Genomic DNA, 26580 nt, shown 5'->3' with positions numbered 1-26580 from the left:
TTCCTGACCAGGGGGTATATTGCGATTCGGCACTGCGTGACTTTAACGGACAATTGCGCGGTCGTGCGACGCTGTACCTAAACTAATTTGACGTCCTTTTTTTCCCACAAACAGAGCTTTCTTTTGGTGGTATTTGATCACCTGTGCGATTTTTTGATCACGCACTATAAACAAAAAAAGAGCGTCAATTTTGCAAAAATAACAATATTTTTCACATTTTTTTTATATGAAATTCCCAAAAAAAAAAAAGTAAAAATCAAAATTTTTTAACATTTTCGGCCAATTTGTTTTATGCTACATATGTTTGGTAAAAAAAATCGCAAAAAGCGTATTTTGATTGGTTTGCGCAAAAGTTATCGTGTTTACTAACAAATGGAAAGATTTTTGTCATTTTTGGTTTTTTTTTTAACGCGTAATGGCGGCGATCTGCGATTTTTTTTGTAGTACTGCGACATTGCGGCGGACAGATCGGACCCTCGACTGATATTTTTGACACTTTTGGGGTTACCAGTGACATTTCTACAGTAAACAGTGCTATATATATGCACTGTTACTGTAAAAATACACTGGCAGTGAAGGGGTTAACTTTATTTGAGAGGGAGGGGCTGTGTGTGTCCCTAGGGGCGTGATTCTAACTGTGATTGGCTGTGGCTTGAGGTGTAGTTACACTTATCAACGGTTCTACATAGTAGATCCGTATGATCAGTGTCTCTACACAGGGAGAACTGGCAGGCAGCTTGTTTACACAAGCTGCCTGCCTTTCTCCCTCTCCCCCGACGATCGCAGAGTGACCGGCGGACATCGGGTCCACTGGTCACACGCGCGGGGGGGTGCGTGACCACCCGGGAGCGGGAGCGCGCCGCCGGCGGCGCGCGCTCGCTCGCTCCCCAGACCCTCCCAGGCTAGTGACGTACCGATACGTCACTCTGCCTGTGAGGGGCTGACCGCCGCAGTATATAGTCGTGCGGCGGTCGGCAAGTGGTTAAATGAGGCGCCAAAGGCACCTCCATCCCTATACTGAATACAAAAAGAAAGAGGTTCGAGACTTTAAATGAGGCGTGTGCCACGACCAATGAGGTAAAAACATGTTTATTTGCAGCAGGGATAACAGTAAAAATGACAATACATATGCAACAGAGATAACAAAGAAAATACAACAATGCATATGACAAAAATAAAAATGAATAGCCAACAGACTTGATGTGTATAAACTGAATACGTATGGCTGAATGGCATGATGACATGACAGGTTGTCATGTCATCATGCCACCTGTCATGTCATCATGCCATTCAGCCATACGTATTCAGTTTATACACATCAAGTCTGTTGGCTATTCATTTTTATTTTTGTCATATGCATTGTTGTATTTTCTTTGTTATCTCTGTTGCATATGTATTGTCATTTTTACTGTTATCCCTGCTGCAAATAAACATGTTTTTACCTCATTGGTCATAGCACACACCTCATTTAAAGTCTCGAACCTCTTCCTTTTTGTATTCAGGGTTGATCCTAGCGTCACAGGCGTCTGGGTGCAGAAATATTTCTGGCGCCCCCACATGGGCATGGTCATCTTGCTAACTCCTCCCCTTTACAAATGTTTCTGTAGCACAGCCCCCATAAGGACTGTTTGATATTCACTCTGTGGGTTCCCCCTGGTTACCAGCGCACGTCTATAATTAGGCATAAGTCCTTAATTATCTTTGGCTCACATTCCAATAATCAATCCAGGGGTATTTGTTTTTTTTTGTTGTTTATTGTAGAATGGGGATAGGAGAAGGAAATAGTTGGATACTCCAGCATTAACTATTCACAGTGATCTTCTCTGCATTACATTAGGTTTGGAACAGCCAGGCTGTTGATTCATCCTGTCACTTTGGATGAATGTGGATTCAGTCTCTTAGCTTTAAAATGACTTGGTGAACACCTAGTTATCTTCAGGACACTCTCCCTAGTATCCTCTCTCTTCCTCTGCTGACACCCATCCACCGACTGTCCTACAAGCAGGGGTGGCCCCCCTCAGGTCAGGCCCCTTGACACAAGTTGCTGTACTCACAATACTGCAGTCCCAGGGTCTCCAGTGTCTCCCCTCCTAGTCAGCTTCCCTGGACCCCTGGGTTCAGCTCCTCTCAACCGCTCCTCTGGCCCTCAGGATGACACCCGATTACCACATGGCACCTCTACAGAGGAGAAGGCAGCCGTCCCCTCCCTCTGGGACTCCGCCCTCCAGTCAAAGACCCCGCAGCACATGTGCTCCTGGCTTTTATATAGTATCTCAGAATGCACCGAGGTGAGCTGCCCTCTGCCAATCATCAGGACTGTACGAAAAGCCTCTGCACCCATTCATCAGGTTTCCTCCCACTGTCTAACATGCCTCCCTATTGGACCAGCGTGAAACACCCTTCAGACTGCATAAATCATATACTGAGGACAATGAACAGACCTCACTAACAGATCCTGCTCCCTGGTAGACAGAAAGCAACATAGATTTACCTGCAGCTCCTCTAGCAAGCAGATAAAACTCAAAACTTTACTCTCTCACTAGCACCTACTTAGGAAGGTGCTACAGTTCTATGGCAATGACTCAAATACAGAGATGCTCCCCTAAGGAGTTTTCGTTACCCTGGGATCCTCCCACGATCTCTTAACAATAAACAAAATACAGGAAGAGAAGCAGAGTACTCCCATGGGACCTGGAGGGGGGTCTCTCTAATGGACACAGAGAGGGCCTCTGTTAGAGAGTCTGTTAGAAAGAGACCCCACCAGGCCCTATTATAGACTACAATTGGGTCTAATGGAACCCGGAGGGGGGTCTCTCCAACAGAGGCCATCTTGGTGTCCATTAGAGAGTCTGTTAGATCCCCCACTAATACTATTAGCAATGTGTTTAAGTTTAAGTATGAGATTGCAGACATACTACAGAAGATGATTAGAGACTGCAGACATGATACAGGAGATGGTCAGAGACTGCAGACATAATACAAGAGATAGTCAGAGACAGCAGACACGATACAGGAGATGATCTGGGACTTCAGACATGATACAAGAAAGTGCAGACATGATAAAGAAGATGGTCAGATACTGAAGACATGATACAAGAGTTAGTCAAAGACTGCAGATACGATATAAGAGATGGTCAGAGACTGAAAACACGATACATGAGATGGTCAGAGACTGCAGACATGATACAGGAGATGGCCAGAGACTGTGGACATGATACAGGAGATGGTCAGAGACTGTGGGTATGATACAGGAGATGGTCAGAGACTGTGGGCAAGATAAGGGAGATGGTCAGAGACTGCGGACATGATACAGGAGATTGTCAGAGATTGTGAAGGGATGGTCAGAGATTGCTGTTCCAGGCTGCCTCTAAAAAAAAAAGATAACTTTAATCTTACGCTGGATTATTAGGTTTCAACTCACAGGGAAGAGAACAGCTTTAGATCTATTCTGATTTAGAAGTTTTTTGTGTACATATACATGTGTAATTTTCCTGCCCCCAACCCAGTCTGTGTCACAGAAGTTGGTTAGATGGTGGGCACAGCCCATTACACAGTTGGCACACCACACCACATTACATGGTGGGCACAGCACATTACACGGTGGGCACTATACAGCACCAGGACATGGTGGGCACTGCACATGACATGGTGGGCATGGTACAGCACATGGTGGGCACAACACATGTATACAGAGGGCACACCACTCTGCATTACATGGTGGGCACAGCACATTACACTGTGGGCATTGTACAGCACAGCACATGACATGGTGGGCACAACACTCCATATTACATGGTGGGCACATCACATTACACAGAGGGCACACCACTTTGCATTACATGGTGGGCACAGCACTCTGCATTACATGGTGGGCACAGCACATTGCACGGTGGTCATAGTACATTACACAGTGGGAACACCACATGTGGGCACACCACGCCACATTACATATGGGTACACCATACCACATGACATGGTTGGCACAGCACATTACACAGAGGACACATCATTCTGCATTACATAGTGGGCACAGCACATTACACAAAAGGCACACTACTCCGCATGACATGGTGGACACTGTAAAGCACAGCATATGACATGGTGGGCATGGCAAATTACATAGAGGGCACTGTACAACGTATTACATTGTGGGCACAAAGCATCACATTGTGGGCACAGACATGGTGCAGACAGCACATTACACAGAGGGCACACCACTCCGCATTACATGGTGGGCACAGCACATTACATGGTGGGAACTGTACATTAAACAGTGGGCACAACACACCACATGTGGGCACACCACACCACATTACATATGGGTACATTACACCACATGACATGGTGGGCACAGCACATTACACAGAGGGCACACTACTCCGCATTACATGGTGGGCACTGTACAGCACAGCAGAGGACATGGTGGGCACTGTACAGCAAGGCAGATGACATACTGGGCACAAGACTTTATACAGAGGGCATACCACTCCACATTACATGGTGGACACAACACACCACTCTACATTACATGGTGGGCCCTGTACATTACAGCACATTACACGGTGTGTGCACACCACACCACATGTGGGCACAGTACATCACATGGTGGGCATAGAACACCACAGTTACAGTATATAACATGATGGGCATAGAACATCACATGGTGGGCACAGTTACAGTATATGACATGGTGGGCACAGTACATCACATGGTGGGCACTGCACTGCACATGACATGGGGGGAGCAGTAGTCTGAAGCCCCCCAATACTATCCTTGTACCTCCAAAGGTCAGTTTCTGCACAATCCTCCCTGTTTACTGTCCTCGTTTTAGCATCATGCTGATCTCCTTCCTCCCGGGCTCCTGCTGAATAGGATGACATCAGCGCCCTCCCCCAGACAGCTGCCTGAAGCTCCCGGAGACTGAGGATCTGTGTGTGCAGATCCTGTGATAGGAGCCAGGCAGCAGCACTGACAGTTCAGTGCCCCTCCTCTGCCTCAGCTAGCAACACCTTGGCGCAGTGCACCCTGTGCACCTGCCCAGGATCGACCCTGCACGTAGTACAAATTAAATACTATCTTACCAAAGCAGTTTCAACTTCATAAAGCGTCCTTTCACCTCTTCTAGAAAATATTGCTTTTATAATTTAGGGTTAGATTTGGTGTTAGTTTTGCTCATGTAAGCTGTGGCACCAGTGAGAAACCAGTAATGTAGGAGAAGTGCCCAACACACAACTTTGAGGCTGTCAGCTTCTGGTTTGCATATTAGTTATTTTTTCATTGCTGGTCAGTGGAGAAATGACCCTTATAATTGGTGGACCGTGGACAATGGGCACTATACATTGGTAGTGGGTGAAGAAATAACCCCTTACATTGGTGAGCAACAATGTATAAAGGGTACTCTCGCCCTATCATGTGAGGGTAGTCATATAATCAACTGCATGCACTGAACAGCAAATCCTCAGCCGAAAACAACATATATTAAAAAGAATACTGCTGCGCTGTCGAATGGTGACTATTAGAAGTAGGAATGCATCATTGACTTAAATGGTACATGTAACAATGAAGTGGTGTGAAGACAAACATATATAATCAAATGGTGTACATTAAAGTATAATGCCGTGCGCTAAATAAGTGCAATGAATCAAACTAAATCACAGATGACAGTGAATAAGTGAAACAATATCTTAACATTTCAAACATCCATCAAAAAAAAAAAACGCTATAAAGCCATTTAAAATGAAGAAGAAAAATATGAATTTAATCAGTGTCCCTCAGTAAAGTATAAAACAATTATATATAATATTCATATACTTTATAAAAGAGGTGAGAATGGTGATCTCAAGAAACTAGGACCGTGTAAAATCCCAACACCATGTAGTCGAAGTGATTGATGTCCCAATTTTGAATGTGATGACACCTCTGTGTGTGCTATTTTCTCACCTTACTGCTGTAAAGTTACAGCATTGAGTAAATAGATATAGACTGGGCAAGCTTATTCCTCCAGGTGCCTTCAGAGGGTCTCATGTGATGATCTCGGATGCTGACCCTCTATGGTAGATATTGTATTGGTCAGCAGTAGTCTGATGAATAATCCAGATATCACCAGTGTCTGTTCTGTAGATGCTAAGTAAGACCCCCTTGCTAAAACCTTTGTAAATCCAGTATTATCTTGTTACATAGCTCCCAACTGTCCCTGATTTTGAGGGACTGTCCCTGATTTGGAACAATGTCCCTCTGTCCCTCTTTCCTCCTCATTTGTCCCTCATTTTGGTCTGATCTATAGAGATGTATATAAAATGCACTATTTATCTTTCATAAAGTGTTTTACAGTGCTAAACCTTTTATCCAATTTCTTAACTTCTGCATTTGTAAATTACAAAAGCCGATATAAAGGAATAGTAGTGGTAAAAAAGGACTTGTGAGTTTAACCAATCATTTATTTTTGTACAATTCTCCTTTAAGGGGGCGTGGTAGGGGGTGTGTCCTATACCTGCATATGTTTGCTAATAGATATCCCTCATTCCGATCTAAGAAAGTTGGGAGGTATGTTGTTAGAGTAGCAGTGCCATCATCCCTGTGCTGTACATAGCCTGTGTAGAAAGCAGAGTTGTGGGAGGAACCTAGCAGGCTACCTGTAGAAAACCAAAGGAGGGGGCGGAGACAAGGCCAGTCACCCTTCCTGTTTGATCAAAGAATGGACATTTGACAGAATGCAGAAATAAAAATCACACTGTATCCTATATAGCTACCAACAGTCCTGATTTTAATAAAACAAGTCCTAACGTTTGATAAATTACCCAGCAGAAGGACTTGTTTTAGCAAATGTAAACAGCCTTCAAACCACACATGTGAGGTATCAACGGGAATGTTAGAGCCAGAGCAATAATTCTAGCACTAGACCACCTCTGTAACTCTAAACATGTTACCTGTAACAATTTTTAAAGTGTCGACTATGGAGATTTTTAAATACTGAAGTTTGGCCCCATTCCACAAGTCTGCTATTTTAAAGTGTTACATGTTAAGTATCTATTTACTCAGCGTAACCTCATTTTTCACATTATACAAAAAAATTGGGCTAACTTTAGTGTTTTTTTTTTATTTTTTATTCATGAAAAAGAAAAATGAAAAAAACATTTTAAAAAATTGAAAAATTGCTGCACAAATACCGTGTGACATAAAAAGTTGCAATAACCACCATTTTATTCCCTAGGGTGTCTGAGTAATTTTCTAGCAAAAAAATAATGATTATTACATGTAAGAGAGAAGTGTCAGAATTGGCCTGGGTGGCAAGTGGTTTATTTTAAGTACGTAATATACAAATAATTATTATATATTATTTTAGGGTTAATTTACTATATTTTTAAAACTGTACTCAAGCAGGTGGCTTAACGGACAAATAACTGAAGTTTGAAGCTATAACTTCAAAGCAGTATTTCACAGTAAATAGATAAATATTAGGTTATTATGGTATAACATATAGCATTATAATATATTATTTTGCTTGATTAAAAAAAGTACCTTTTCAGCAGCAGCAGATTCTCCCTCTTATACCGATAACCCATGGTTTTTCTTTGTAGTTAAGAGGGCTGGGCTGGAAGGGAGCATTTGTATTTTAGACACATGCTCCCTTCTTTGACACTGCAGTGAGGGGAGAGCCTCCACTGCAGCATTTTTATTGGACAGCTTGGACCAATGGTGCTTTACCATTGGTCGAAGGCTCCAACCTGTCCATTGAGCTCAGTGCCTCTGACAAGAAATCAGAGGCGCCACAAGCTCATCCTCTCAGTCTGCTGCAAACAGATCCTGACAGGCTCGTATCTCCGGAACCATAGGCACTAGAAGCCCCGTGGTTGACTAGTGGTGGGGTAGGACTTCAGGTACCTATCGCCTAAATTTGGGGTCGCCGAGCTACGACCCTCGAAGCACGATAGTTTTTTATTTTTTTTTTATTTATGTTAATGACAGGTAAGGCTCTGCCTCCCCTGCCTCTCCTGACTGCACGTCCCTGCCTTGCATAAGTGGTTAGTGGTGAAGCACAACTTTCCATTGGTGGACAGAGGAGAAATTACCCTATACATTGATTGTCCATGGAGAATTGACACTTGCCACTGGTGGTCAATGCAGAAATGCTTCATTACATTTGTGGTCAGTTGGTAGTCAGTAGAGAATTGCCCAATTACATTGGTGATCTGTGGGAGAGGTGTCTCAAAATACACTGCTTAAAAAAATTAAAGGAACACTTTTTAATCAGAGTATAGCATCAAGTCAATTAAACTCCTGGGATATTGAGCTGGTCAGTTAAGTAGCAGAGGAGGTTGTTAATCATTTTCAGCTGCTTTGGTGTTAAAGTGTAACGTTCATGCGTTTTTGTTTGCGGATGGATTTACAGCTGCAGAATTATTACACTCAGTAGCCTTGTAGAGAATCTGTTGAACAACATATCCAACTCTCAGGACTTCATCACCGTGTACAGCCTGTTATATACTATATATATTAATAGATGTTTAATGGAGGGATAGAGTATATGAGGATATATAGATGAGAGACAGGCTATTGTATGGTGAGCACTAGAAGTAGCATAGGAGAGTTGCAGGTGATGGTAAGCAGATAGGTTCTGATGTCAAGTATAGTGCAGATGGTAAGAGGACACAGATGGAGTATACTTTAGACAGAGTAACCTAGTGCAAGGATAGTTCAAGGTAGTCCCAAGAGCTAACAGTCTTATGCAGATGATAGTGAATAGATAGATACAGATAGTCTTGGTAATTGCAGTAGATGACAGTAGGAGATTGGTTAGTAAGAATCCCCTGCGGGGTACTTATCACTTAGATAGGTTAGGAATAACAGTGTCCATTGGAGAGGGGTGATCCCGTAGCGGGATACGGATCACCAGCGAGGTTTCCGGCTTTAGTTCAGCAAGGAAGGTATGTCAGCAGCTCCGACTTCTCAGGCGTAGGTGCGATGAACATGTGGGTTTGAACGAGCGATGAGTGAGAGCAAACCGGCGATTGAAATAGCCGCTCATAGTGGCGCTCGGCAGTGATGTCATCCGGTCTTAAAGATGTATGCGTCCTTTGTTATACAAGATGGGACGCAAAGAGAGGAGAAATATAGGAACAAGGATACCATAGGTACCGAAACATTACAGTACCCCCCCCCTTAAGGCCGGCTCCGGAAGGCCTCTAGAACTGGTTTTTCCGGATATTTCGAGTGGAAATTGCGAATCGGTCTAGGGGCATGGATATCGGAGGTATCCAGCCAGGTGTCATCTTGGGGCCCATAATTCTTCCATCGTACAAGATACTGGAGTCTTCTTCTATTGAAACGGGAATCCAAAATTTCTTTTATCTCAAATTCTTCTCCACCCTCCACTAGTACAGGAGGTGGAGGTGAGATAGTAGGCCTTATTCCTTGGTTAGGAACATGGGGCTTCAGTAGAGACACATGGAAGGCAGGATGTATCTTGAGGTCTACTGGCAATGTGAGTTGTACTGCAGCTTTTCCAATAAGCTTCTCTATTGGAAAAGGTCCCAGAAATAGAGGTCCAAGTTTTTTACTAGGGATCTTTAGTCTCAGATTTTTTGTAGAAAGCCAAACAAGATCCCCAATGGCATATTGGGGAGAGGGTTTCCTACGGAGGTCGTAGTATTTTTTTTGTTGGCTATGAGCATGAGATATGGTATTGTTGAGTAATCCCAGAGAATCCTTTATCTGGGCAAGATAATCAGATGCTACTGGATTACTTGATGGTAAGATACGTGGAGGAAAGAGTGTGGGATGAAACCCATAATTCAGGTAAAACTGACTTTGCTTAGTAGTGCTATGAGTAGCGTTGTTATAGGCAAATTCCGCCAGTGGGAGGAGATCTGCCCAATCGTCCTGTAGATACGAAGTATAGCAACGCAGGTACTGTTCAATGCACTGGTTAACTCTCTCTGTCTGTCCGTTGGTCTGAGGGTGGTAGGCAGAAGTAAGGTTACGCTCTATTCGCAGTATATGACATAGAGCTAGCCAAAACTTTGAGATGAATTGTGAACCACGGTCAGACAGCAGTGTTTTTGGAATACCATGTAACTTAAAGACATGTTTCACAAGTAATTCCGCTGTTTGTTTGGATGAAGGTAGTTTTCGGATAGGGGTGAAATGTGCCATCTTGGTCAGATGGTCCACTGATACCAAGATGGTGTTGAATCCTTTGGAAGGTGGTAGTTCCACTATGAAATCTAAGGATACCACTTCCCACGGAACCTGGGGTATCGGTAAACTACAAAGTAATCCTGATGGTTTCGTGTTGTCAATTTTAGACCTTGCACAGATATCACAAGATGAAACGAACTTTTTTACGGTTGTCTTCATGTCTGGCCACCAAAATTGCCTAGTGAGTAGATTGAGAGTTTTAGTCATACCCATATGTCCTGCCATAGGTACATCATGCGACAATTCTAAGATCTTGGTTCGCATAGTAGGGGGTATGTATAATTTATCGTTGTAGTAGAGGAAGCCTTCTGCGTCAGTAGTTAGTTGTGGTGGAGGTGAATCCAACCCTATGCTGTGCAAAATCTCCTCCTTCAGTGAGCGAACGACTCCGATAATACGTTCAAGTGGTATTATAGGAACTGAGGGAACCTCAGTGCAATCTTTCTCGGCTAGTCGTGAGAGTGCATCCGCGTTTTTATTTTTGTCTGCGGGCGTGTAAGTTACTAAAAAATTAAATCTCAGAAAGAATAACGACCACCGTACCTGCCGGTGGGAAAGAGTTCTATTAGTCTGAAGGTATTGGAGGTTTTTGTGATCAGTATATATCAGAATTGGCAATTGAGTGCCCTCAAGTAGATGTCTCCAATTCTCTAATGCCAGTTTTATGGCTAATAACTCCTTCTCACCTACTGGGTAGTTCACCTCGGGGCTACTTAATGACTTTGAAAAGAAAGCAACTGGGTGAAGAGGTGAGGTGTTTGTTGGTCGTTGTGAGAGAACTGCTCCTACTGCCATATTAGACGCATCTACCTCCAAGATGTATTGAAGGGATGGGTCTGGATGGCATAGTATGGGGGCAGTAGTAAAGCTTGATTTCAGCAGAGAGAATGTTCCATTTGCTTCCTTTGACCAATTAAATGGTCTCTTCGTGCTTGTAAGTTGTGTGAGAGGTTTCACAATCGCAGAGAAGTTTTTAATGAATTTCCTATAGTAATTAGAGAATCCTAGGAACCTTTGTAATGCTTTGCGAGTGGTTGGCACAGGCCAATCCAGAATGCAGGATATTTTGCTCATGTCCATTTTGATTCCACTTTTAGATATAATATATCCTAGGAATAGTACCTCCTCTTTATGAAACAGACATTTCTTTGATTTAACATATAAGTTATGTGCAAGTAGTCTTGACAACACAAGTCTCACATGTTTTATGTGCTCAGGTAAGGAATGAGAATAGATAAGTATATCGTCCAAATGTACTACCACACAAACATCAAGCAAGTCTCGGAATATCTCGTTTATAAAACGTTGGAAGGCTGCGGGGGCATTACATAGCCCAAATGGCATTACAAGGTACTCAAACAGTCCGTATCTGGTTCTGAATGCCGTCTTCCATTCATCCCCTTTACGGATTCGAATTAAATTGTATGCCCCTTTTAGGTCCAATTTTGAAAAGAAAGAAGCCCCACGCACCTGTTCGATAAGTTCAGGAATAAGAGGTAAAGGATAACGATCCTTTATTGTGATGGCATTTAATTGTCTGAAATCAATGATAGGCCTAAGGCTAGAGTCCTTATTGCGGACAAAGAAAAGCCCAGCAGCAGTGGAGGAAGTAGAAGGTCGGATGAATCCTTTTGCCAAGTTTTCATCCAGATACTCTTTAAGGTGAGAGAGTTCATCCTGTGAGAGAGGATATACATGTCCGTAAGGCAACTTACTATTAGGGAGCAGATCGATACAACAATCATAGTCCCTATGAGGAGGTAGCATTTGAGCGTTTTTGAATTCACGGAATTTGCTCCGATCACCAGAAAACACTATAGGAGGGTTTATCTTAGGCTCACGGGGCTGAGCAGCAGGAGGCTGTGTGAGACGGCCAAGCTGCTGTCTAAAGGTTTGATTGTCATTTTTTACCTCTGTAAGCGCATGGATCAATGCATCTACTTGTTGTTTTAATTGTAGTACATGAGTGGATAATTCTGCTGAATCCATATTTTTTTTAAAGGCTCGTTCAATCTGTAACGTTCATGCGTTTTTGTTTGCGGATGGATTTACAGCTGCAGAATTATTACACTCAGTAGCCTTGTAGAGAATCTGTTGAACAACATATCCAACTCTCAGGACTTCATCACCGTGTACAGCCTGTTATATACTATATATATTAATAGATGTTTAATGGAGGAGTATATGAGGATATATAGATGAGAGACAGGCTATTGTATGGTGAGCACTAACAGTAGCATAGGAGAGTTGCAGGTGATGGTAAGCAGATAGGTTCTGATGTCAAGTATAGTGCAGATGGTAAGAGGACACAGATGGAGTATACTTTAGACAGAGTAACCTAGTGCAAGGATAGTTCAAGGTAGTCCCAAGAGCTAACAGTCTTATGCAGATGATAGTGAATAGATAGATACAGATAGTCTTGGTAATTGCAGTAGATGACAGTAGGAGATTGGTTAGTAAGAATCCCCTGCGGGGTACTTATCACTTAGATAGGTTAGGAATAACAGTGTCCATTGGAGAGGGGTGATCCCGTAGCGGGATACGGATCACCAGCGAGGTTTCCGGCTTTAGTTCAGCAAGGAAGGTATGTCAGCAGCTCCGACTTCTCAGGCGTAGGTGCGATGAACATGTGGGTTTGAACGAGCGATGAGTGAGAGCAAACCGGCGATTGAAATAGCCGCTCATAGCGGCGCTCGGCAGTGATGTCATCCGGTCTTAAAGGTGTATGCGTCCTTTGTTATACAAGATGGGACACAAAGAGAGGAGAAATATAGGAACAAGGGTACCATAGGTACCGGAACATTACATAAAGAAATGAACAACATGTGCACTAGATGGACAACAATGAGACGACCTCCAAAACCAAAATGGTTTTACAGGTTGAGGCCACCGACATTTTTTTTCCCTACTCATCTTTTCTGACTGTTTTTTACTAGTTTTGCATTTGGCTGGGTCACTGCTGGTAGCATGAGGCGGCACCTGAACCCTATAGAGGTTGCACAGGCAGTCCAACTCCTTCAGGATGGCGTGTCAGTTTGTGCCATTGCCAGAAGGTTTGCTGTGTCTCCCAGCACAGTCTCAAGAGCATGGAGGCGATTCCAGGAGACAGGCAGTTACTCCAGGAGAGCTGGACAGGGCCGAAGAAAGGTCTTTAACTCATCAGCAGGACCGGTATCTGCTCCTTTGTGCAAGAAGGAACAGGATGAGCACTGCCAGAGCCCTACAAAATGACCTCCAGCAGGCCACTGGTGTGGATGTCTCTGACCAAACAATCAGAAACAGACTTCATAAGGGAGGCCTGAGGGCCCAACATCCTCTAGTGGGCCTTGTGCTCACTGCCTGGCACCATGGAGCTCGATTGCCATTTGTCATTGAAAAACCAGAATTGGCAGGTCCGCCACTGGCGGCCTGTGCTTTTCACAGATGAGAGCGGGTTTACCCTGAGCACATGTGACAGACTTAAAAGGGTCTGGAGAAGTCGTTGAGACCGGTATGCTGCCTGGAACATTGTTCAGCATGACCATTTTGGTGGTGGATCATTGATGGTCTGGATCCTAAATTTTTACTTTAAGTGAACATACTGTGATTGTGTGCTTCTTTATATAAAGTCACTACTCTCACACCTATATTTGTAAAGCTTTCATAAAACTTTACAACAAAGCATTTTGAGTTAGAGATAAGATTGAGGGGTGTATTTTTATGAGTGCAATGAGCTTCCTGTCTGATTGCAGACTTTATGCTGCCAGGAGTATAAGAAAGTGTGCAGCCCAGTGCATCTGGTTAGCTGCCAGCTTCGGCTTCATTTTATTGTTTTTGTAACTATAAGTAACAGCAATCTAGTAGCTACAGTATTTAGGGATTTATGATGTTTGCACTGGAAAGAACATTAATGTAGTTAAATAGTTTGTCCAATGTCATTCCAGGTTTTACTCTTTTGTATATAGGCTGTTGAAGAGAAAACTTTTGGCTTTATGGGCATACATTCAATTCAGTTTAAGGGAAGCCATAATGGTTTTTGGTCAAATCTATTACAGTTTATAAAGTTTTTTTTTTTTTTTTTATCTTTTTTTATTTATTTATTTTTTTATTTTATCACTTACAATAGATACTGTATATACAGTCTTTGTGCTACAAAGATTCCAAGTGACATATTTCTTAAAATTATTATAAATTAAACATTTTTATTTTTTCACAGCACTGGAGTAATTCTGTTACACAATATGGGCATTGATTTTTTCACTACTGGGGCAGGTTTTTTTTTCAGTTTAAATAGCTCATTTCAAATAGATAGGATGTCCTATCGATTATATTCATGTTGGAGAAGGAGCAACAATACAGTAAAGATAACATGTCCCTTCTAGTACAAAAAGTGGGCCATTTGGTTATGTGGCTGCATTGTTGCAATTATTGTTTTTTAACATGTACGCGGGGGTAATGCTGCAGCCCTAGCAGTGTAAAAATCACGATAATTTAAAGTGATACTAAACACAAACTGTTTCATTTACATTGTCCCTTCTCTTTCTGTATGTGGATGATAGCACTGTAATTATTTTAATAAAAAAATCTCAGAACCTTTTTCCTAATTGATATACAGCTGTCACACGGCCCAGCTCTTTCCCAGCCTGTCTGCAGTGAAGCATAAGCAGGAGAAGCTTCTAGTCTTTTTCTGATAGTCACATGTTCAAAAAAAAAAAAACAGCCTTTGGAATACAGAGTAAAATTAAAGAATTAATATCAATAAACTGTTGTCATAATTGCCATACAAATATATATTTGAAATCAAATCTTTATTATTTTTTTATCAATAACATGGTGTGGGCAGATTTCTGCCAGTCACAGCCTGTGTCCAGACTATGTCTTAGAATAGGAGGGAGGTGAAGCCCCCATCAATATACATATAATATCCCACCCCTATTGTGTTTAACTGGTTAATGAGCATGGAGGAGGACAGAGGGGGTGGGCTGTCATTTACCACTGTGTATACCCCACATGTGCGACTCTTTAGTTACATGGGCTGTTCAGATGTGACAGAGAGGAAATGCCCAGCATAGAAACACACTGAAAATTGAGCATGTGCAAAGCTGCCAACACTGCTTTGTAAAATCCCCAGCTGCATTGGGGACTTGGACACAAGGGCAGCAGGATCAACCCGTTTTTCATAAAGGTAAGCGCTTAAGTCCAATTCACAAACGGACCAGAGAGTAAAGAACCATGCAATATTTATCACCAGGGTTTTGCTAGCGGTATCACATTCGGTATTTGTAAAAAAAAAAAAAAGCATGGGGGTCCCCCCAAATAGCTGGTTGCTAAGGAGTGGGCCAGAAAGCAGGCTGCCGCATCCTTAACAACAGATAACTCATCAGCTGTCAGCGGGTTCCCTGCTGACAGCTGAATGTAAAAAAAACATGCCGACAATTAACAATTATAAAAAAAAAACAGTGTGGGGTCCCCCACCAATGCATTCCAGGCCTTTTTGGTCTGGTATGGATATTAAGGGGAGCCCCATGCCAAAAGGAAAAAAATGGCGTTGGCCTCCCCTCAAAATCCATAGAGGCAGTTTGTGACAATTCCTTAAAAATAAAAAAAACAGTGTCCCCTGATCTAGATCCATTGTCAATCATGCTGCCCGCTGCACCGCCGACTCAAAAAAGAAAAAGAAAAGTCCTCCGTTGTCCAAACGGCAAGCCAGGCATTTGGCAGTTTGCCCTACTGGACGGTGGAACTTTTTTTTTTTTCTTTTTCGGGTCAGTGGTGTGGCGGGCAGCGTGATTGATGATGGATCTATATCAGGGGATGCTTTTTTTATTTTTTTAAAAAAAGGAACTGTGTTTTTTATTACTTTTTGACAACTTTTTGGTACATGGGTGGGGTACATAGTACCCCATACTCATTCACATAAGGGAGGGCAGGATCTGGGGGCCCCCTTGTTAAAGCGGGCTTAAAAATTCAGATAAGCCCCCTGCCCGCAGACCTCCACAACCACCAGCCAGAGTTTTAGGGATGAGGCCTTTTTCCTATCAACATGGAGACAAGGTGCTTTGGGGTGAGGAGGGCAGATCCCCCCTGTCCTGAAGCACCCACCCCCATGTTGAGGGCATGTGGCCTAGTATGGTTCAGGAGGGAGCACTCGCTTTGCCCCCCACCCTCTTTCCTGACCTACTGGGCTGCATGAATAAGGGTCTGGTATAGATTTTGGGAGGGGGACCTTACATCGTTTTTTATTTTTTATCTATTGCTGGCGATTTAAATGTCATTTCATTATTTTTTTTTTTTTGTTAGAAAGGTTAGTGTGTGTCTAAGTGGTTGTAGAACTGGTGTATAGGGTGAGGAATTATGCAGTAAAGCCATAATTTATATCAGGGGAGATCATGGCAAGTGTATCATTTGGTTTACATATTGAAGTAATAGTAGGAGGAGAGGTACAGCATTTATAGGTTCAGTTCAGTGTCCATAGAGCAGGCAAAAAGAGTAACAGTAAGACAAATAATAAAGCCTCATAATAAGGGGCCCAATAGAGACACCAAATCCAAAAGGTGTATAACTAATCTTGGAAAGTTGTAAGGCCATGCAAAGAGATAGTGAGCATGGGCTCACAAATCCACCGTGTGAACAAAAAAAGTTTATTAGCCCACACGGAGATTGAATGAGAGACGTCCTGGTAGTCTAAATGAGAAGAATGTTGCAGTCATAACTACCTTTTTCTTCAATACAATGTTTTGCTGGGTAGACAATGGCATATGGTATAGTAGGATGTTTAAACTTCCTCTTTTGTGAAGAAAATTAAGTACATTAGGGCTGTATTATGAAAGAAGAATCCATGTAGAATGAGATGGAAGTGTGCTCGTACTTAGGAGGCCTTTTCTCCCTCCCTACAGGTAAAAAGGCAGCTTGGTCCCGGTCTTTGAGTAGCTTAAAGAGAAGTATAGGAATATTTTTGGGGGGGGAATCATACTTACCTAGGTAGATGTAGCATTGGTTCAATGCTGCATCTGACCCCACCAGCTCTAAGACTGAGAACTGAGCGATCAAACACCGCTCATTGCTTGATTCTCAGAACTCCCTCAGCAGAGAGCTCTCTGCTCCCCTGTGCTCATTGAAGCGCCGGGCTGTGGAGGGGGCGGGAGCAGCTGGCTCAGGCTCTCAGTGGCTAGCTTAGAGGCTGAGCCGGGTTCCGGTCCAGGCATGTGGGAGGATCCCTACCTTATGGTCAATCTTTCCTGAGCCTGGACTGGCTCTGTGACATCAGCCGACAGCGGGCTTCAGCTGAAATTGGGTCACAGGAGTACAGAAGGAACTGCACTCCCGTGATATGCAGGAGAAGTACAGCCAAACAAGGCTGTACTTCTCCTTTAACAATTAATGTCATGGTGCTCCTAAACATCGAAATCAGTAGGCGTTCTATAAAGGACTCAGGCTGGGTGCCTTCCATCCTCTACCGGATTCCCACCACCCATATATTGGATCTTAGAAGGCTATGTTCTTGATCATTGGTGCATCACTGGAGAGTAGGTTGCTATGACATTGAAAATCTTTGTGATGCCTTCATGCATTTTATTCAAAGAGCCTTCTCCCACCTTAGACTGTGATGCAGCGTCCACACATGTAGGTGCTGTGGCTTCAAGATCATCGCATACATGACCAGGCGTGAAAGGGGAAAATGCTTAGGTGGTGCTAAACACCCAAGAGTGGAAAGGATACTATGCAATTGTAGGAGCACTTGTAACAAACTGTATAAACTCAGACAAGTGGGTTGAACGTTATCTGAGTGGGAGCTCACAGCAAAACAATCTACTCCATTGGTACCCAGGGCATGCCCCCTCTATATTTGTTTAGTGTCTTTGTTCTCATCAATCAGCGTATCTGGTAACAGCAGACATTGGAATTAATATTCTATAAACTAGAACTTTATGATAATATACTGCAATGTGCTATTACAGCTTCAAGTGAATCATTTTTGTTCTTTAGTTCAGAGATTATCTTGACCTTCAGAGTTACTATGGCTGGAATGTGTCAGCACTTCCGTCTGCTGTTTTTCAGGTAATTTGTGTTTAAGTATTATGTGAAATTGTGAGATTCTCACTTATTTGTTGTATTAGAGGAATTTTAAGGCACAGGAGACTATCTGCCCAGCAGATATAAATTCAGCGGTTAGCACTTTCACAGTGGCAAGTCAGTAGTTAAGCTGCTCTTTCCAGCTTTGTATAAATCAATTTACTGTACTTTTTTACCTTGATACAGCTTGCTCTATTATCCCAGGTCTTCCATGGGTGGAAGGAAAGAAAATTGCTTGATTCTCCCATCAACACAGTCATTGTTGATAGGGGAATGCCTCCCGCAGCTCTATTGTATTCTGCTGGCGGGGGTTCGAGCAGCCTTTCTGGTTGGCACAATACAATGCTTACTGCTAGCAGCTATAGCTGCTGGCAATAATTTCATGTAGAAAAATCTGACAGACTAGTTGTACCCAAGTCAATCGATGGATCGACTTGGGTACAATCAGCCTGCCTATACATGGATCGAAATTCAGCTGGTCCCTGCTGAACCAGTTGAATTTCAATCCATGTATGGTCGATGTCAGTGGTACAATAGCCACCCAAAAAACGTGATGGGTGAGGAAGTGATATCATGCATACAGTACTCTGTAAAGAATAGCTCTGATTGTGCTTTGTGCATTAAATATGCAAATGCATATTTAAGTTGTATTGATATACAGTCAGGTCCATAAATATTGGGACATAGACACAATTCTAATCTTTTTGGCTCTATACACCACCACAATGGATTTGAAATGAAACAAGCACAGTGTGCTTTAACTGCAGACTGTCAGCTTTAATTTGAGGGTATTTACATCCAAATCAGGTGAACGGTGTAGGAATTACAACAGTTTGTATATGTGCCTCCCACTTTTTAGGGGCCAAAAGTAATGGGACAGATTAACAATCATAAATCAAACTTTCACTTTTTAATACTTGGTTGCAAATCCTTTGCAGTCAATTACAGCCTGAAGTCTGGAACGCATAGACATCACCAGATGCTGGGTTTCATCCCTGGTGATGCTCTGCCAGGCCTCTACTGAAACTGTCTTCAGTTCCTGCTTGTTCTTAGGGCATTTTCCCTTCAGTTTTGTCTTCAGCAAGTGAAATGCATGCTCAATCGGATTCAGGTCAGGTGATAGACTTGGCCATTGCATAGCATTCCACTTCTTTCCCATAAAAAACTCTTTGGTTGCTTTTGCAGTATGCTTCGGGTCATTGTCCATCTGCACTGTGAAGCGCCGTCCAATGAGTTCTGAAGCATTTGACTGAATATGAGCAGATAATATTGCCCGAAACACTTCAGAATTCATCCTGCTGCTTTTGTCAGCAGTCACATCATCAATAAATACAAGAGAACCAGTTCCATTGGCAGCCATACATGCCCACGCCATGACACTACCACCACCATGCTTCACTGATGAGGTGGTATGCTTTGGATCATGAGCAGTTCCTTTCCTTCTCCATACTCTTCTCTTCCCATCACTCTGCTACAAGTTCATCTTGGTCTCATCTGTCCATAGGATGTTGTTCCAAAACTGTGAAGGCTTTTTTAGATGTTGTTTAGCAAACTCTAATCTGGCCTTCCTGTTTTTGAGGATCACCAATGGTTTACATCTTGTGGTGAACCCTATGTATTCACTCTGGTGAAGTCTTCTCTTGATTGTTGACTTTGACACACATACACCTACCTCCTGGAGAGTGTTCTTGATCTGGCCAACTGTTGTGAAGGGTGTTTTCTTCACCAGGGAAAGAATTCTTCGGTCATCCACCACAGTTGTTTTCCATGGTCTTTCGGGTCTTTTGGTGTGGCTGAGCTCACCGGTGCGTTCTTTCTTTTTAAGGATGTTCCAAACAGTTGATTTGGCCACACCTAATGTTTTTGCTATCTCTCTGATGGGTTTGTTTTGTTTTTTCAGCCTAATGATGGCTTGCTTCACTGATAGTGACAGCTCTTTGGATCTCATATTGAGAGTTGACAGCAACAGATTCCAAATGTAAATATCACACTTGAAATGAACTCTGGACCTTTTATCTCCTTGTAAATGGGATAATGAGGGAACAACACACGCCTGGCTATGGAACAGCTGAGCAGCCAATTGTCCCATTACTTTTGGTCCCTTAAAAAGTGGGAGGCACATATGCAAACTGTTGTAATTCCTACACTGTTCACCTGATTTGGATGTAAATACCCTCAAATTAAAGCTGAAAGTCTGCAGTTAAAGCACATCTTGTTTGTTTCATTCCAAATCCATTGTGGTGGTGTATAGAGCCCAAAAGATTAGAATTGTGTTGATGTCCCAATATTTATGGACCTGATTGTATATAGTAAAACGAATCAACTAATCAACCAATCAAATTTAAGCTGCCTCATCCCAGTGCCGATTAGAACAATACAACCAGCTGAATGGCTGGTCCCATAGACTTTCCTTTTCTATCTATGTCACATAAGGATGAGTATAGTCATTGTCATTCTGCTCTGATAGTTGTGGAATACTGTATGTCTGCTATGTATTTTTGAGACACAGGCATGGGCTACCTCCAGGCATGAATTTCAGATACACCATACTTTCTCATCTGACCTTCCTTGGAGATCTTGCTATTGCCACCTTTTGAACAACAGCTTCAGGTAAAAATTCTATACGGCAATCCAGAACACACAGCAACCCTTGCTCTGATTACTCCCAGAGACTTGGTTGTGGTTTTAATATAAGGTATTGTAAATGAAAGAACAGTACAATGAATGTGGGCAAAAGAATTGCATGTAGATAATAAACACAACATAATAAATGTTCTTGTTTCTTGTTATTCCCGTCAGCTATCTGTTTGATTAATGGAACTGCAAAATGGCAGAGACACATTGCATGAAGTCAGAATTTTCATACCAAACCATATAAATCATTTCAAGTTTACAGTCACATAACCTCAAATTGGCAGAAGATGTAAGCTGAGGGTACACAGTCTCAAAGCATTTACTCTTTCCATTTTCTAGATCTGACCCAAAGGCCTCTTGATTTTAAGAAGATCTTCTTTTTTAATCCACCTGTTAGAATTAGATTTTAGTTTAGCTCTTAAAATAATTAAAGCCGAATTCCAGGCCATTTTTATATTAAATTATAGACATTTAATGTAGTTATTCCCTCAAAAAAAAATCCTTAGGTATGTCCTGATATCTTCCACCATCCATTGCACAGATGAAAAGAGAGCACTAGAAGCCAATTATGCTCTTCTGCAAACACATGCTCTAACAGAACATGCTGACAGAATAAGAGAGCAGAGTGGACAGAAGGATGACTTACCAATGTCCCGCTGTTCCTTTATTGTCAAATCAGAGGCAGGGAGGTGACCCCACTGTCCCTCCTCACTCTAACAGAGAATGTGATGTCATCCTTCTGTTGGCAGGGGTGAATGATTCATAAAGTTAGCTGGTCAAAATTACAAATGAGAAAGTTCACAAATACAGTATTTCAACTGTGTATTTAGCAGTTTGCCTGAAGTTAGGCTTTAAATGCAACCAAATAAAGTGTTACAAAACCCAGGAGCCTGCATTCACTATATCTGGTCTCCCACAGTACACAGAACATGGAAATGCAATTATTTTAGTAAATATAAACTACTAAATACCTTTTCTCATCTGCAGTTATAGCAGTCTTGTGACTTCCGTGAGTGTCTGCTATAAACTTGTAGGAGGAGTTTTTATTCTGCACTGGCTGTCCTAGCAATACACACCAAACTGAGCATGTGCAGCCTGTCCCCTGGTTCTGTATTATCAGGAAATATTTTGGGGACAGTGGAAGGATGAGAGGATCAGAGTAGACAGGATCAAACAGCCTTTTTACATAATGCGGATTATTAACCCCTTAGGTTCCACAGTGAGTATAGCAAGCATGCTTTACTGCATATACAGCCTGATTTTACTGTTGCGGTTTTAGTAACAATTTAAACACTTACTGCCTGCCCTATAGGCGATTGACATCAGGAAAGTGGTTGCATTATCCTGACCAGACGTCATATGATGGCTGCAGGATAATGCGCTATGCGCGCCCCCCGGGGGCGCGCAGAGCGGCGATCGGTGCTGCGGCGTGTCACACTGACACACCGCATCTTCGATCTCGTTAAAGAGCCTACTGACGTAGGCTCTTTACCATGTGACCAGCCGTGTCCAATCACGGCTGGTCACATAGTACACAGGAAGAGCCGTTGACCGGCTTTCCTCAGTACGTGCCTGACAGGCACGAGTAAAGGAGCGCCGATCTGCGGCTCTCCAGACAGGGGGGGGGGGGTCTGCACTGGTAATCAGATCAATGATTACCAGTGCAGACCCTCGGGGGGGTGCCACTAGAGCCACCAGGGATGCCCACCCATGACCCCAGGGATGCCCACCCATGACCCCAGGGATGCCCACTATGGCCACCAGGGATGGCAATCAGGGCTCAGGGAGCCCGCCAGTGCCCTCCTCATCAGTGCTTCCCGCCAGTGTCCTCCCCATTAGTGCTGCCCACCAGTGCCCATCATTGCCATCTATCAGTGCCGCCCACCAGTGCCCATTATTGCCCACCAGTGCTGCCTATCAGTGCCCATCAGTGCCACCGTCAGTGCCGATCAGTGCCGCCTATCAGTGCCCACCAGTGCCGCCTATCAGTGCCCATTAGTGCCCATCAGTGCCACCTATCAGTGCCCATCAATGCCGCCTATCAGTGCCCACCAATGCTGCATATCAGTGCTACTTATCAGTGCCACATATCAGTGCCCATCAGTGCCGCCTATCAGTGCCGCATATCAGTGCCACCCCATCAGTGCCACCTCATCAGTGCCTGTCAGTGCAGCCTCATCAGTGCTCATCAGTGCAGGAAAAAACTTATTTTTTTACAAAATTGTATAACATAAACAAAAATATTTTTTTTTTTTTCAGACTTTTCGGTCTTTTTTTTATTTGTTTAGCAAAAAAGAAAAAAAACTTGCGGTGATCAAATACCACCAAAAGAAAGCTCTATTTGTGGGGGGGAAATGACATAAATTTGGTGTAGGTACAGTGTTGCATGACCGCGCAATTGTCATTCAAAATGCAACAGTGCTAAAAGCTGAAAATTGGCCTGGGCAGGAAGGGGGTGAAAGTGCCCGGTATTGAAGTGGTTAATGCTTTTACCTTATTTTCTTGAAATAAGAGAAAAGAGTGAACTAACCTAAGCATAGCTCTTTTTTTATAGCATACCTTGCACTCAGAACTATCACCTATCTATTCAATCCCCCATTTCTTTCTATTGCAAAATTGCCAAGTCTAAATTGCTTGTCTAGTTGCTGGTTCCTACAGCCTCCCAGGATCCCAAATCTCATGAGTATCCAATTCAAGTGCTGTTTTTTTCATTAGACATGGCGTTTTTAAATTATTCTATGACATTTTCAGATTACTGCTTCCTGGTGTTAATTCACTGCTATCTCCGGGGATCAGGACACAAACATTGTTATTGGCTGGCATATTATACAAATATTTCTTGCTCAGATATAAAATACAGAGTTCATATAGTGTGTGAAATACAAAAGGCCTCCATTTCTTCCTGGCATGCCTGCTAAAGCAGCAAGAACAATGGATTCTGCATCAAAGCAACCCTTGTATAATTTATACATTGTTGTCTGTATTTATCCTACAAATTTATCAATTACTATAGTGAATTATAACCCTCTGAGATGATATTCTCTGCCATTTCTGTAGTTCATATACCAGATAGTGAAAGAAATTGCCCTCAAGTGAAAGTGAGTAATACACATCAGGGACTATTTGAGTATTAACACATAACTGGCTCTTTGATACTGAGATCCAAGGCTATGCTGTCTTCCTTTGTAGCAGTGATTGAAATGCGCCTCCTAGATCAGTGATGCCCTCCCTGTGTGGTTCCTTGATCATTCTGATTTAAGATTGTTGCTTTACTCCCTGTGCAGAGATTACTACGCAAAGATGATGGTGATGAGGTGAGAGCCTGCAAATCAGCACTGGTTAAAACTGCTGCTGTCACCTTATCACAAGCAAGCAAGCATTCATAGCTTAGTATTGCAGTAATGGTCATTATTATTACTGCTGCTGTGCATGTCATGGTATATTAAAGCTGTAGATCTTTAATTAAATGTGACTGCGTTCAAAATCTAAATGTTACCATGTTGTCCTCCCCTGTCCTAGATGCAGGTGAATAAGGTTATTTCACACAGCCGTCTTCTGTTCCGTGTCAGCAGATCTGTAAACAGATGCTGAGCTGGATCAGAATGGGACAGATGTCATTTTTATGTATTTACATTTTTCCTTCATCTTGAGATGGAGGAAAGATGAACCCATGCAATCTCACGACTTGAAACTTGACTTCAACTTGGTATTCATGACTTGAGACTTGACTTTGACTTGAGACATATGACTCGAAATGACTTTACTTTTTTTAAGTTATTAAATATTTGCATTTTCTCAAGATGTGTTAAAGCAAAATGAATGTGCCTGTTATGTTTCTGACACCACAGTCACTTAAAACACATCAGTGTGTTCTGATTTTCAGGACACTGGCTGTTTAACAATGGAAATACTTAACATGTTTTTAGTGACTGTGGTGTTGAAACATGACCGGACGAAGGATTTTGAGCTGTTTGGGCATTCAAAGTGTTTCTTTAATATGCCAAGAAAAAAGCACTAAGCGGTTTTGTTAATGTTGAAAATAAAACAAAACCTTTCCTGACCACTGACTTTTAACTGATTTAAAGGTGAAAATTGGGGTAGATCAGTATTTTGACTTGATTTGTGACTTGACCAAAATAAATGACTTGACTTGACTTGCTTGACTTCTAGCAGGGACTCGACTTGACTTGCTTGCTTTTCGCCACAGTAACTTGAGACTTGCTTGTGACTTGCACATGTGTGACTTACTCCCATGTCTGATGTTTACCACTGTGTGGCATCCCCTCTATTTTTTATAACAGTCTGCAAACGTCTGGGGACTGAGGAGACAAGTTGCTCAAGTTTAGGAATAGAAATGTTGTCCCATTCTTGTCTGATACAGGCTTCTAGTTGCTCAACTGTCTTAGGTCTTCTTTGTCACATCTTCCTCTTTATGATGCGCCAAATATTTTCTATGGGTGAAAGATCTGGACTGCAGGCTGGCCATTTCAGTACCCGGATCCTTCTTCTACGCAGCCATGATGTTGTAATTGATGCAGTATGGGGTCTGGCATTGTCATGTTGGAAAATGCAAGGTCTTCCCTGAAAGAGACGACGTCTGGATGGTAGCATATGTTGTTCTAGAACCTGGATATATCTTTCAGCATTGATGGTTCCTTTCCAGATGTGTAAGCTGCCCATGCCACTTCTATCAGTGTCTGGCTGAGCACTGGTTAAAGCTTGTAGAAGGGAGGTTTCATTCTGCTCTGACTGTCCAATGAGGCTACATGACCTCCGACTTTCTGTCTGGACAGTGCTGATTGGCCCTTTGCTGATCACATGCATCCTCCCAAAATAAAAATAAAAAAATCTCTCCAGCAATGCACACCAAACTGAGCATGTGCAGAGTGCCCCCAAGGCCCTGTTCTTTTAGCAAATTGATTGGGCAGTAAAGGGGAGGATCAGAGAAGACAGAATCTAACAGCCTTTTTACACAATGCGAAGGATTAACCTCTTAGGTTTATAGTGAGTATAACAAGCATGCTTTACTGCATATAGAGACTGATTTTACTGTTGTGGGTTTAGTAACACTTTAAGAATGGTTTCAGAAATAGAAGTGCTAATAGTTTATTTTTATCAATGGACAAAATGGGAAGTAAATTAATATGTAGCACTGCCTCCTTGAGGACTGCTGAATTCTTCACCTTTTTGGGTCCCTCTGGGTTACTGTTAGCAACTGCATGCACAAACTTAACACTTTACTTCCCAGCTCAGTCAATGATCAGTCTAGAGGTTGTGGTTGTTTTTGTTGTTATTTTGCTTTCCAGGTTCTCCAGTGTCCCAACTCCTTTAGTCATCAGCTCTCCTGGACTTCTGGGTTCAGCTCCTTCCTCCTGGCTCACCAGGCCGACTGCCTGTGACCATACACCAACTGCTGCAGAAGAGGAGGCAGCCACCACCCTCCTTCTGGGACTCTGCTCACCAACCAAAGACCCCGAGCACATGTGCTCCTGGCTTTTATACCACACCCCACAATGCACCGAGACAGCAGTCTGTGCCAATCACTGGGGCTGTATTTAAGCCTGTGTACCCATTGGCCAGGTTTTCTCCACTGTCCAACATGCCTCCCTTTTGGATCAGTGGGAAACACTCCCCTAGACCAAATGAATCACACACTGAGCACCATGAGCAGACCCAACTCACAGATCCTGCTCTCTG

The 26580-nt window shown here is 42.7% G+C and overlaps 1 protein-coding gene across 1 annotated transcript in view; it reads left to right on the top strand.

Annotated features, from left to right (window-relative positions):
* Positions 1–26580, top strand: part of NGEF (neuronal guanine nucleotide exchange factor) — a 268456-nt gene that overhangs the window by 75857 nt on the left and 166019 nt on the right. The window lies entirely within an intron of this gene.

This window comes from Pelophylax lessonae (genome assembly GCF_965119305.1).
Source record: "Pelophylax lessonae genome assembly, chromosome: 3".
Classification (NCBI taxonomy): domain Eukaryota; kingdom Metazoa; phylum Chordata; class Amphibia; order Anura; family Ranidae; genus Pelophylax; species Pelophylax lessonae.
Note: the sequence above shows the minus strand (reverse complement) of the source record. Positions and strands in the feature narration are given on the sequence as shown.